Here is a 12,296-nt window from a genome sequence, read left to right as displayed (position 1 = left end):
TTCAGTCCCTATCTGTACCAGTGTACATCCTCTGGTCTAGCCAGACTTGCAAGGTCGAATTCGAGTCATGGTAGTGGGAGTGGGGAGGAAACATTTAGGAACTAGAGGAAAGTTGTATTTCTCATTGTTGTTACATCGCACCCTGACTGGCTCATCTCCTCCCCGCCTTCTGTCTCTTTAAAAAAAAAAAATAATCCCAAGCCTGGAGACATGACAGAGAAAAAAATCATGACAAAGAAAATACCCAGACTTTGAGAGACACAGGCTCCCGCGACGCAGGAGAGCGAGGGGCCGTAAAACGCTCCAGATGACCGGAGAAGCACATTATGATGGCTGTTTGTGGTGGGGAGCTTTGCAAGACATGTCAGTCCTCATTCCCCTTCCAATGTAATTTGCTGTGTTCCAACCTGCCAGACTGGGAAGAAATTTGATCCGAGGCATAACTGGGGCCCTCTCCTCCCTCGGCGGGGTCATAGCAAACCTGGGGTTTCTATGGAACCAGAAAAACAGAGCGCGGCCAGATGCTTACTCCGTGGCCACTGCATCAATTCTGTTGCTCCCCTTGCTCCACTGTCAGCATGCCCTGGAGTGATGGGCCCTGCCCCCTCCCAGGGGTCCCCCTCACGGAGTCTCTCTAGGGGGCCCTGGTTGGGAGAAACGTGCCGGGTCCAGCCAGTCATGTTCCAGCAGTTTTTCAACCTGGACACAATGCTCTGGGCAGAAGTAGGGCCCTGGATCACAGAAAATAGGGCCCGTTCCTTTCTGTTATTGTTCCCTTGAAGCAGTGCCCAAAGGCAAGCCCAGGACCACTCTAAGATGACTAGGTCATCCCCCTCCTGTTGCTTGTATTGCCTATGTTACAACCCCTCTCTATGTTCCAGCAGTTTTTCAACCTGGACACAATGCTCTGGGCAGAAGTAGGGCCCTGGATCACAGAAAATTCTCCAGATTCTGGAGAATCTCACCCTCTGCCCAGCCACACACCCACAGCCCACATCTGTAGGTGTTAGCACAATAATACAAATGCCAACATCCACCCACCCTTCCCATCAGAATCGGGAGCAAAATGCTTAGTAACTTTCTCAGGGAGAAAGCACAGAGAGTAGCAAAAATACAACACAACAGTCATTCCACAATCAATTCTTCTGCCCCAAGGAAGTCACGGGAACTTAGACTAGTTCTAATGGAAGGGCGGGCTGGCAGACAGGGTAGCTTACAATTTGGCAAAGGAAGTTGAAAGAGATGAGCCCACAGAGCCAAGGAAGTGCTCACCCCGGAGTGGATTCTGGATAGGGTTCCCGAGGCAGTGAATAGTTCTGAGAGTAGACTGCCTCGTCTTTCTCCTGAAGATAGTGGATTGGCTTGTAAGATAAATTTAAAAAAAACAGGAGAACTCTGCATCTTTAAATAACAAACAATATGAGACCAAACGGGTCCCCATTTACCCCAAAGCAAAGACGGGGAGTCAAGGAGGAGCAGGAGAAGCGGGTGAATGGGGAGGGCCTGGTGGGGAGAACTGGCAAGACTGCCCGTGCACTGGAGGGCCCGTGGCCCGTGGTAGTCAAACCTGGGACACATGTGCATGAGTTGTGGAACAGGAATCGAATTTGCTCTGCCAACTTTCACCTGAACCGCAATTCGTTTTTGTTTTTTTTAAGTAGTCCCTTTCTTCCAGGTGAGAGTCAGCGGAGTGGAGGCCTACCTCCCTCAACAATAGGCTGCTGCCACAGAGTCCATTGTCCTGGAAGGAGGACACATAGGGCCAGCGTGCTCTTCTATACTTGGGACATGTTGGCAGGAGAGACCAGTCCCTGGAGATGGACATCGCATTTGTTTAGTAAAGTGGAGGGGCAGCGGAGGCGGGGAGGGCCCTCAAAGCTGCATCCATGGGCTGTGGCACCAGGACAGCTGTGAGGAGGGGGCAGGGCTGGGCCGTGTTTCCTGGCTGTGCCTGGGGTCGCTATGCCCTGGAACCAGCTCCAGGGCACCTGACAACAACCTGGAGTCAATCCCCACCCGTAGCAACCCAGGTGGCACAGGGTGGGGCTGCGCTCCATGAGGGTATCTTGGCCACGGTCTTTGTGGAGACTTCCAGCCCTTTCTTCCAGGGCGTCACAGAGCGGTTCCAGCCATCAATCTTAGGTCCCCAGTCTGTGCCGCCCAGAGTCCTGGCCTGCGGCCCAGGTAGCACGAGGGAGGACACCAAGCCTCGTGGCTCGAACTTGATTGTCTTTCTGGCTTACTGGCCTCCCTGCTCACCGGTGCCAGTAGTGGCTGATGGCTTCCACTCCAGGAATCCACCTGCTCTTTTATGAACGTGCTCTTGCACACAAACCCATTTTAGTTCTCACAGGAGCTGAAAAATGCATGAGATGAATTCGGGAAGCAATCAAACGGCGATCAAAAAGAAGATTCATTCAAGAAGATGCCAAGAAGGAAAGAGCGGAAGTCCTTCAGGATGCCAAAGTCCCTCCCCTCCGCCCAGGGAAGAGACAGAGCAGCCAGCCCCCGAGGAGGGAACAGAACAAGGCCCTTGCTGAGATAAGCAGCACAAGTTCATTCCGTCCCCCCTCGCTCCATTCCGAAGAGTCATGTGTCTCATGGAAATCTTTTTAAAGTGTTGTCTGTGACTATAACACACACACACACACACACACACACACACACACACACACACACACACGGAAAAGGCCACAGGTCCCGAGTGCACAGCTCCATGCTCTTTCACGTACAGCCGGGCCCCACAGCCAGCGTGCAGAAGGAGAAACAGAACGTTCCCAGGATATCCAACCCTGTCCCTTTGTACCCACTCCTCCTCCTTCCTGAAAACCCACCCTCCCAGTTTCTCCTTACGTCAGGGAAATGACACACTGCGGTGGTTAGTTGATTGTGCCAACCTGGCCGATAAACACATGTGGGGTTAATTGAAGGGCGGAGGGATGCATAGCTCAGTGAGCCTCGCCTTTCTAGTTCTTGGGTCTCTTGCTTTGTGATGGCCAGACCAGGGTGCAGCTGCCTTAGCAGTTGCCTGCTTCAGCTGGCAAAGCTCACTTCCTGCAAGACATCCCCAAGGAGAAGCCACATGGACCTACCCCGATGCAGCCCTGGGTGCTGGAGAAGCCGTGTGGAGATCCCTGCCAGCGCTGAGATGCTTCCACGTTCACTGAGTCGGCTTTCCTCCTGCAGTCGGCATCATTGCGTGTCTTTTGTGAGATGGAGGAGGACTCTGTGGATTGGTGTCGGACATATAGATTAATGTTGGACTTGTGGGCTTGGGCAGCACTGGGTTGGGATGTTTTCTTGATGTGCACGTAACCTTTATAGAAAACTCTCTCTTATACATATGAGTTTCTGTGGATTTGTTTCTCTAAAATACCCACCGGACACCCACACGATGTGTCCTCCTGCCCCCGGCTTCAACTTTAAGCGGGAAGTAGCTGCAGGTGATTCGTTCAGGTTGTTGAGGAGCATCCTGCTCGGTGCAGGCAGCCATCTATCTACCTTTGCACGCTCGCTCCGGGGAAGGGCTTTGGAGTTAAGGCTGCGGCCGGGTCCCTGGGGGATGCTGGTGCATCTCTGATGGAAAGAAGCCCACTCCTGCTGCACCTGCTTGCGTCCTGGGGTCCTGCTGTAAGCTGAGTCCCAGCCTGGCTGGCAGCACCTCCTCTCAGAGCCTCCTGGGGCTCAAAGAACATCTCACTGCGTCCCACAACCACGTGGCACCTGGCACGCAAGGACCTTCTCTCCGAGGCGCACAACTGTCCGCACAACTCATCACTTCGCCTCAGCCCCTCCACGCCAAAGGATTCCCACCACACCCCCCACCCTGCTCTTTTCAAATAAAGACTCTTAAGCCTTACTATTTGGCCTGTGCTGTGAACCCTTTCATTTCCCAGGAGGGCTTCTGCTCTGCTTTCTGCTGGCTCTTCCCCCTCCCTAAGGATGACGGATGCAGAGGAAGGGGGATTCGTGAAGAGGGAGAAATACATCTACCAATATTTCAAAATAGTACCCCTCTGTGTTTAGAATGACAAGGATTTTAACCAAAATACATCTCAAGAGCTCTCTGAGGATTTTGACATGGACGCTGGGTCATGCTCTTGACCAGTTCCTGAGGCGACCTTTGGACCCTTCGGAGCCCAGAGACTTGAGTCCAGAACCAGGCTACTGGGGGGCTCTACCCAAACTCCCTTTCTGGGGAGCATATTCTGTTCACGGTTGGAGGGATGATGAACTCCTAGAGTTGACAGAGCCTTCAGGAGCCTGGCAGGGGCTTTACTGCCCAGGCAGCCCCTGTGCCCCAGAGGCCTTTGTGTGCCCTGAGCCAATGAAGCTGGCAGACACCTGGTAGGGATGGGACTCCCTTCTCACCTGGGCTCTCTGCTAGGGGTGAGCATATCCGCGTGAAGGAACCCCAAAGCTGCCCAAGGGACGCGAAGGGGGAGATACACAGATACTGGACAGGGATAGAGCTTTAGGGCTCCTTGGAGAATTAATTTAAAAAACTCTGCTCCCACACAGAGAGGGGGCTCAGGGTTTCCAAAGGAAACAAAAGTTAAGAACTTGGGTCTTGGGAACAGAGAGAGGCTCCTACTCCCAAGCTTAGCAAGGAAGCCCCAGTTGGCCAAGCCTTTAAGGAGCCCAGAGCCTACCCACCGTGACTGAAGAACAGCTGGCTGGTTGAATGTCCCAGGCAGGGTCAGACTTGAGGAAGGGCAGGGACCAGAGTCCATAAGGGCAGGGACCAGTTAAGGGACACTCCCCACCTACTCCTGCCTGGTGGACTGAGTACCAAGAGGACTGAGAAGATTCTGACTCATAGCAACCCGCCCCTCAATGTCTGCACACTTGAACTGCCCCCAGGGCTTTCGCGGGGTGGGGGTGGGGTGTCCATCGTGACAGAAGCAGATGGACAGGTTGTTACTCCTTACTAACACCTGAAGTAGTCATATGTATGATAGTCATAGATATTCATAAGTCTGATACTAGTTCATAAGTCCCATGTTAAACTCATGCAGCCACATGCAATGATGCAGAATGCAGGATTAGCACAGGCTGGTGGGTGCAAAGTCGTGTGGATCCAATGGCAGTTGCTCTGACAGCCATCAGGGTCAGCCAGCAGGAAGACGAGGCAGAGAGAGAAGGGGAGGTTCCCACGCCCGCAAGGAGGCACCATCAGGCCTAACCTGATCGACAGTTGAGCATCACCCCTACACTTTGACATATCTTCAAGTTGACATGAACGTCTGCAACTGCCACTTACAAAGTCACATCTTGGTGTAAGGGGAGTTTACCTTTCTCACAGCAACTGGCGAGAGAGACATCTGATACACACACAGGCTCTGTGCAGCCGTGGGTCCGCAGGCCTCCCTGCTCCTAGGCAACCTCCCGGCATCCTCTGCTGAAGCCCAGGCCTGCAACATTGGTGATTGTGTCCTCCGGCTTGCTGATTCATCTCACACCACAACCCTCAGGGACCTTTATGGTCTCCGTGTGCTCCATCTGGCCCCTGGTCTCCAAGGTTCACCTTTCACAAATGCCACAGGGCAGGTAGTCAATGGAGCGACCTTCCAAGTGCCCCCCAACAGTGACCAGGAACGCTCACTGCTCTTCACAGGTGCTTTAGGGGGCTCCTCTCTCTCACCCTTCACTTCAGTTTGTTGATTGGTTGGTGGGATGGTTGGATGGGTTGGTGGTTGGTTGGTTGGTTGGTTGGTTGGTTGGTTGGTTGGTTGGTTGGATGGGTTGGTGGTTGGTTGGATGGGTTTGTGGTTGGTTGGCTAATTCATTCATTCATTCATTCCTTAGTTGCTCTCCAGTCAACTCCAGCTCATGGCCACCCCGTGTCCAACAGGGTGACCTGAGGCCTGTCTTCAGGACCGTTGGCATGCTTGAGCTCAGTGCCGTGGCCTCTGTGCATTGTGAGTGACTTGTTAGTGAGGAGGCTCATCTTCCGACCTTGCCCCACTCAGCGTTGTGTTGTCTTCACAGACTAATCTTCAGAAGTAGAGCCTCGGGCTTATTTCCCAGGCTGCCTTAGGCCTAAAGCGCTGCTGAAACCTGCCCACCACAGGTGCCCCTGCTTGTATTTGGAATACCTGTGGCATAGCTTCCAGCGTCATGGCGACATGCAAGCCACAGCAGCACAACAAATGGACAGACAGACAGTGCTGGCCTCCCACATCCTGTCCCCATTTCTGGGGAAGTGCAGTGGGCCGCGCCAGGCTGACGGCTGCCCTTTTCCAGAAAGAGCTTGGCATTTTCTCAGTCTGCACCAGAAAACAGCTAGCCCCATGACCCTGAAATTCCCTCAGAAATCCCGTAGTCAATTGCTTCTAACGCCAACCTATTTAACAAGATTGTGAATATGTGGAGTTCAGGCTGGAAAGGGTGCTGTGGTCCTGCTGTTGCCCTGCTCAGCCTCTCTGCCAGCCCCCCCACCCCTCCTCTATTTCCTCTCCTGCATACTTGAAACAGGTTAGCCACCTGCATGGTGGGAAGACCCCTCCCCTTAGGTGTGGCTGCCCTCTCCTCACCAACCAGCTTCTGGGCAGTCCTCTGAGCCAGCAGAGCTCAGAGGGAGCTCAGCCACAGCCCCACCCTCGGTCCAGGACTCAGGACTCAGACCTCCCTGGAATCCATTCTGACTTGCAGCAAACAACCCTGTTAGGGCCCCGTGGGTTTCCCAGAGAGATCTGCCTTTCTCCCCTAGAGAGCAGCTACTGGTCTCCAAGCTCGGACCTCTGGGATAGCAGCCAAATAGGGCTCCTCTTTCCTCGGAGAGCAGCATGGTTACACTACACCCCGGCCCACTGGACCTCCCGGCCGCCTCGCCCGTCCCCATGCTTCTGCGTCTCTCCAGCTGCCAGGGAAGCTCATGAACGTGGTTACTGGAAGAGGCCGACCAGGGGCATTCGGGAAGAAAAACGCACAGCGGTTCCAGTCGAGTCCATTCGGACAGCCCGTGTGCCCAGGCTGCTTGCGCCGAGGCCATCGCCAGGCCTTTCTTCCGCGGCGCGTCTGGGTGGGCTCAGAGGTCCGAGGACGGAGGAGGAAGACGCATAGCCCCTGGCATTTCTGCCCAGCCCACGTGGACAGGAGCTCCTGCCATCCTTGCACACCGGAGGACAGGAACCTCGGCCATCGGCTCAATTAGGAGAACCGAGTGGCAGTTCCATATGGCGGTCACGTAAAAGCTGTCGGAAACGCAAGCGCGCTGAAACACTCGGGGCGCCACGGGGACCCCCTGGCGCACGGAGCCGTGCGCCCTGGGAGCTCGGCGTCCCGGCAGGCCCACAGTCTCACTATCTCAGGCGAGGTTGGAAAACTTGCTGCCGGGCCAAGTTTGGACTGCTGGCATCCCTGTCCTGAAATGACACCCGGTTCCAGGAAGAGCTGGCTTCTGGGACCAACTTGCTCAGGCGTCCCAGGCGACAGTCTGGCCAAGCTGCGAGCTTTTCTGGAGCTGGGGGACACCGCCCGTATCTGCTTCTCGGTCCCCCTGGGCCTGATCCTGGCTCACCCATAGCAGGGGACAGCCAGGGCAGCTGGGCAGGGCTGGAGGCGGCAGCCACTGCCCCTGGGATGGCCAGCCTCAAGCGTGCCCAAGCAGGAGACATGGCTGTTTATATTGCACAAGTGACTCCAGCCTCAGCCCCTGAGAAATGTCCCAGGGCAGCCAGAGATTGGAACCGGGCAGGCCCCACACACACACCCCTGTGCCCCTGGGAGTCCCAGGCTGGCCCAGGTCAGGATGGATTTGGAACGCTGGGCAATTCCCTTGCCAAGTCCTAAAACCAGGTGCTGTTCCATTGACACCCACTAACTCACGGTGACCCCATGTGGGTCAGATTGGAACTGCGCTCCAGAGGGTTTCTGATGGACGAGTTTGGGGAAGTAGATTCATTCTGAGTGGCCTCACACCTTCCAGCTTTGAGTTAGCGGTGGAGCACCTGAACCACGTGTATCATCCAGGGTCTTCAGAACCTAAAACCCAAGCAAACAGCCCACTGCCGTCCAGTGGATTGTGACTGTGCGCCCCTACAGATAGGACAGAGCAGAGGGGTCCCCGGCTGTCCAGCTTCAGGGCAGCAATTGCCTCCTTTTTCTCCCATGGAGCCGTTGGTGAGTTTGACCTGCCCACCATTCAGTGGGCAGCTAGCTGCCCAGCACTTAACCGAATGCTCCACCAGGGACTCCTTTCAGGGGCCTTGGCCCACTCACTGTCATCGGGTGATTCCCACGCATAGCAACTGGAGCGCGCAGAGTAGAACTGCCCCCTTGGGTTTCGAAGGCATTCCATCTGTACAGGAGTAGAGAGCTTTGTCTTTCTCCCATGCAGCAGCCAGGGGGTTCAAACTACTAACGTTGTTGTTGCCAGCCCCACACAGAGCCTCCCTGGTCCTTTACACATTCATTCCTCATGCTCATCGAGTCCATTCCGACCTTACACAGGGTTCCCAAAGCTGCCCCTCCTCGTCCTCCTTTGTAGCAGCTGGTGGGTTTGATCCATCGACCTTGCTAACCGCACCACTAGGCTTACTGTTCAGGCTTACTGTCTATGTGAAAAAACGCACTTCCCTGGAGTTCATGCCAATTCATAATGACCCTACAGGACGGCGTCGAACGGCCCCTGGGGATTTCTGAGACTGCAAATCTTTAAGGTGGAATCCAAACTCATGGCCATTGAGTTCAACCTGAAAGGGCAGCATCTCTGAGATGGTGACTCTTTCTGGCAGTACAGATAGCAGGCCTCGGTCTGCTCTCTCAGAGCAGCTGTGGTTTCCAACTGCTGGCCTTGAGGTTGGCAACCTAACCAGCAACCCACTGTGCCACCGGGGCTCCATAGGCATTGCTAACGAACAGCTCACGTGCATCCTGGTTGTCACGTGCACCATCATTTTGGAGGGTGGGGGACCCCATTCAGGGAGCGTGTCATGCTTTCAGTATATCTTCCCTGGGATTGGCTCTTGCTTGACTGGAGACTCATGGGAAAATGTTGGCATGAAGCTCCTGAGCAAGAACTGCCTTTTTTTTTTTTTTTGGTAAGCGGAGCAAAGATCTCATCAGCACGGTTCACTTTGGTCGCAAAGCGAGGTCCCCTCTCTATTTTCACATGGACTGTCTTTCTGTCCAAGTGGAGTCACCCAGGGCACCCCTCGGGCATCCTCAGGCTGGGTGGGGCAGGGCCCCCTTTCTCCATTCTCCACTCGGCAAGTGCTGCAGTGCCTCCCACCTGGTCCAGCCTCGAGGAGGCTGATTGAATATGATTGAGGGGGAGTGTTAGAGTGGCCCCTAATACGCAGCATAAAATACAACACTCTCTTAAAGCTTGTGCAGAGATGGACAGGTGCATCCATGAGACAGAATAGATAGCCCAGGGGCATCCTACTCCAGGCAACAAAAAGACCACGGGAGAGTATCCCCCTGGATACCCTAAGAAATGAGACATCAATGCAGAAGATGAGCAGGCGTGAAACAGTGGCCTGTTGGTCTCTGAGTCTGGTGGCCAAGGGCAGCTGGGACGTCCAAGTCCTCTGGAGTGATAATAAAGAATTAAATGGCCCGCTTGAGGTGCAGGACTAGCATCAGGTTCGCCAAACCATCTCAGGGTTTAGATAAGCCTTTAGGTGGCAGAAGGGATTTATACCCTGGTGGTGTATTGGTGACATGTTGGGCTTCTAACCACAAGGTCAGCAGTTCGAAACCACCAGCCACTTTGTGGGAGAAAGACTTTCTACTCCTGTAAAGAGTCCGTCTTGAGAGCCCACAGAGGCAATGCCACCCTGTTCTGTAGACTCACGATGAGCCAGCATCCACTCGATGGCAGGGAGTTTCGCGTTTGGGTTGACTAACCTGAAGGCTGGTCATTTGAGCCCCTGCAGTAGTGGCACAGAAGAAAAGTCTGGCGATCTGTTTCTGTAAAGACGACAGTCACGGGCACTTGACTGAACAGCTCTGCTCTATTAACAAACACTCACCTTGAGGCTCAGTCAACTGGATGCGCGTTTCTCTCCTTGTCCTTTCTTTTGATCTCTATAAGAAGGAAAACCATTTCACTCTCGACAAGAAAGAAAACAGAAACATGCTGCTACTGGCTAGGCCTGGGCCTGTGGCCTACGGAGGCCCAACCGGCACTGCACCTGGACTTCACCACGCCTCCCCTGGCAGCAGCAAAGCCTGAGTCACACCCAGGGTCATCCCAGGGCAGCACCACCCCACCCCACCCCCACCCCCGCCGCTGCCATAGAGGAGCTAGCTCTGGGCGGCAGCACACCCATGCTGCCAGTGCTCGGAGAGAGAGAGAGAATGCCAACAATAAAGAATGCCAGGAAGCTAGAATTCCCAAATTCACAACCACTAGTCTGGAGAAAGACAGCGCACATCAACACTCTGGAAATGGATGCATTCCAGAAAAGGCACCGGAAAGATGCTAGCTGTATTTATACACACGAGGGAGGGCTTCAAAAAGTTGGTGGGGGAGATGGAATGACAAGATAATGGGATTTTTCGTTGAACTTTTCGAAGCCCCTTTGTCTATGGAAGGACTCTTGGGGGCCTAGTGAGTACCAGCTGGGCAGTTACCCGTCAGCAGCGCAGAACCTCAGGAGAAGGACGGGCTTGCTGCTCCCGTAAAGAGTCCCCCTCGCAGAGACCCACGGTGGCCGTTCTGCCCTGTCCTGCAGGGTCACTGCGAGTTGGAATTGACTCGATGGCCCTGCGTTTGGGTTTTGTTTTTGGCTTACATATGCAAAACCCTCACTTTATCTAATACACTGCCTCACCCCGTCCACAAATCCCACTACATGCATATATTTTTAAATAAAATATAGAATGCTTCACAGATTCATATGTCATCCTTGCACAGAGTCCAGGCTGGCCGTCTCTGTACAGTTCCAATTTCAGTATATGTGCTACCGCAGCGAGCACAAAATCCAAGTATTTTTGATCTCTGAATTTCAGAGAAAAAGTTCTCAGCTGGTCAAAAGGAGAATATTACTTCCCCTCCCCCCACCCAAAAAAGAAAGGAGTGTTTGCTTGATTTAACCACTAAACAACTTTTGTGTTTTATGTCTCATATTTAATTTTTTAAAAGAATGAAAGAGAAGTAAATACATTAGGGAACTATCTGGAGTTTGTAGCTGAGGACACCAGATTTTCCCAGGATGACTTTGGACCAGTTACTTGACCTTCCAGGCCCCGTCTCCTCCATAAAATGTGACTAAAATTCGCACCTGCCTCCTGGTTCAGACGCTCTAAGGAGCTCCTTGTGGTGGTGTTTTTGCTTCTGTGTCCTATTGGGGTTAATCTCAGATGTATTTTGTCATTGGGGTAACCTTCTTGAATGTTTGTTATGTGTTTTTCTGGTTTTCGGTAGATGAAACCCAGGACTGATGAACTTATAGAAACAGCAAGTAGAATCAGGATTCCTGGGGCGGGGGGTGTTAAGGAGGGGGGTGGTTAAAGGAAAGCTGATGGCAAGGAGTTCAGGGAGGAAGAGAATGTTCTGAAACGGATTGTGGTTGCGATTGTACAAAACTGCTTGATGTGATCGAACTATGGAGTGATACGATATCTGTATTAGCTCTCAATAAAATGGGGTTTTTTTGGGGGGAAACCCAAGGCAGCATGGACTCTCTGTGAGTCATAATCAATTTAGTGGCAGTAAAACCCATTGGCTCATAGAAAATATTCCGTGGGTATTTCTCTTTTACTTGTACTTGGTGTGAACTCCAGGTGCAGACAAGCCACGGCAGATAAGCCATTGCTCACCAACAATTCCCAGGAAAGCATTCGGCTCTACCCATAATGAACTCACATTACATGTTCTTTTCGACGTTTCAAGTGGGCAACAATGGTGAAAACAAGAAGAGTACTGTTTTCCCAGCCATGGGATCTTAAAAATCCCCTGAAAGAAAACACCCCGGTTAAAAATTTTAGAAATTTCGGGGAAATTAGGAGAGAGAAAAAACCCCACCACTCAACTGCCATCGAGCTAACTGCAACTGACAGCCACCCTGTGGGGACCATAGAGCCGCCCCTGTGGGTTCCTGAGACTGTAACCCATCGCTACAAGAATAGAAAGCCTCCCCTTACCCCCTCGGGGAAGCTGGGGGTCTCAAACTGCTTGTGGTTTGCAGCCGCCGCTTAACTCATTGATGCCTCCACGGCTTGATGGGAAGTTAGGTGTGATCACAGTCTTTTTTTTTTTTTTTTTTAACATTTTATTAGGGGCTCATACGACTGTTATCCCAATCCATACACACATCAATTGTGTAAAGCGCATTTGTACATCG

At 53.0% G+C, this 12,296-nt stretch overlaps 1 non-coding gene and 1 pseudogene across 1 annotated transcript; one reads left to right on the top strand and one right to left on the bottom strand.

Moving 5' to 3' along the window:
• Nucleotides 1-12,296, top strand: part of LOC101661544 — a 103,122-nt pseudogene that overhangs the window by 8,868 nt on the left and 81,958 nt on the right.
• LOC115870376 lies at nt 10,823-10,929 on the bottom strand. Its single transcript, XR_004046658.1, has one exon. It is a non-coding gene; the product is annotated as a U6 spliceosomal RNA (small nuclear RNA).

Source organism: Echinops telfairi, unplaced genomic scaffold (genome assembly GCF_000313985.2).
Source record: "Echinops telfairi isolate 266 unplaced genomic scaffold, ASM31398v2 ScPeMD7_655;HRSCAF=1070, whole genome shotgun sequence".
In the NCBI taxonomy this organism is placed as follows: Eukaryota; Metazoa; Chordata; class Mammalia; order Afrosoricida; family Tenrecidae; genus Echinops; species Echinops telfairi.
This window is presented reverse-complemented; position numbering and strand designations above follow the sequence as displayed.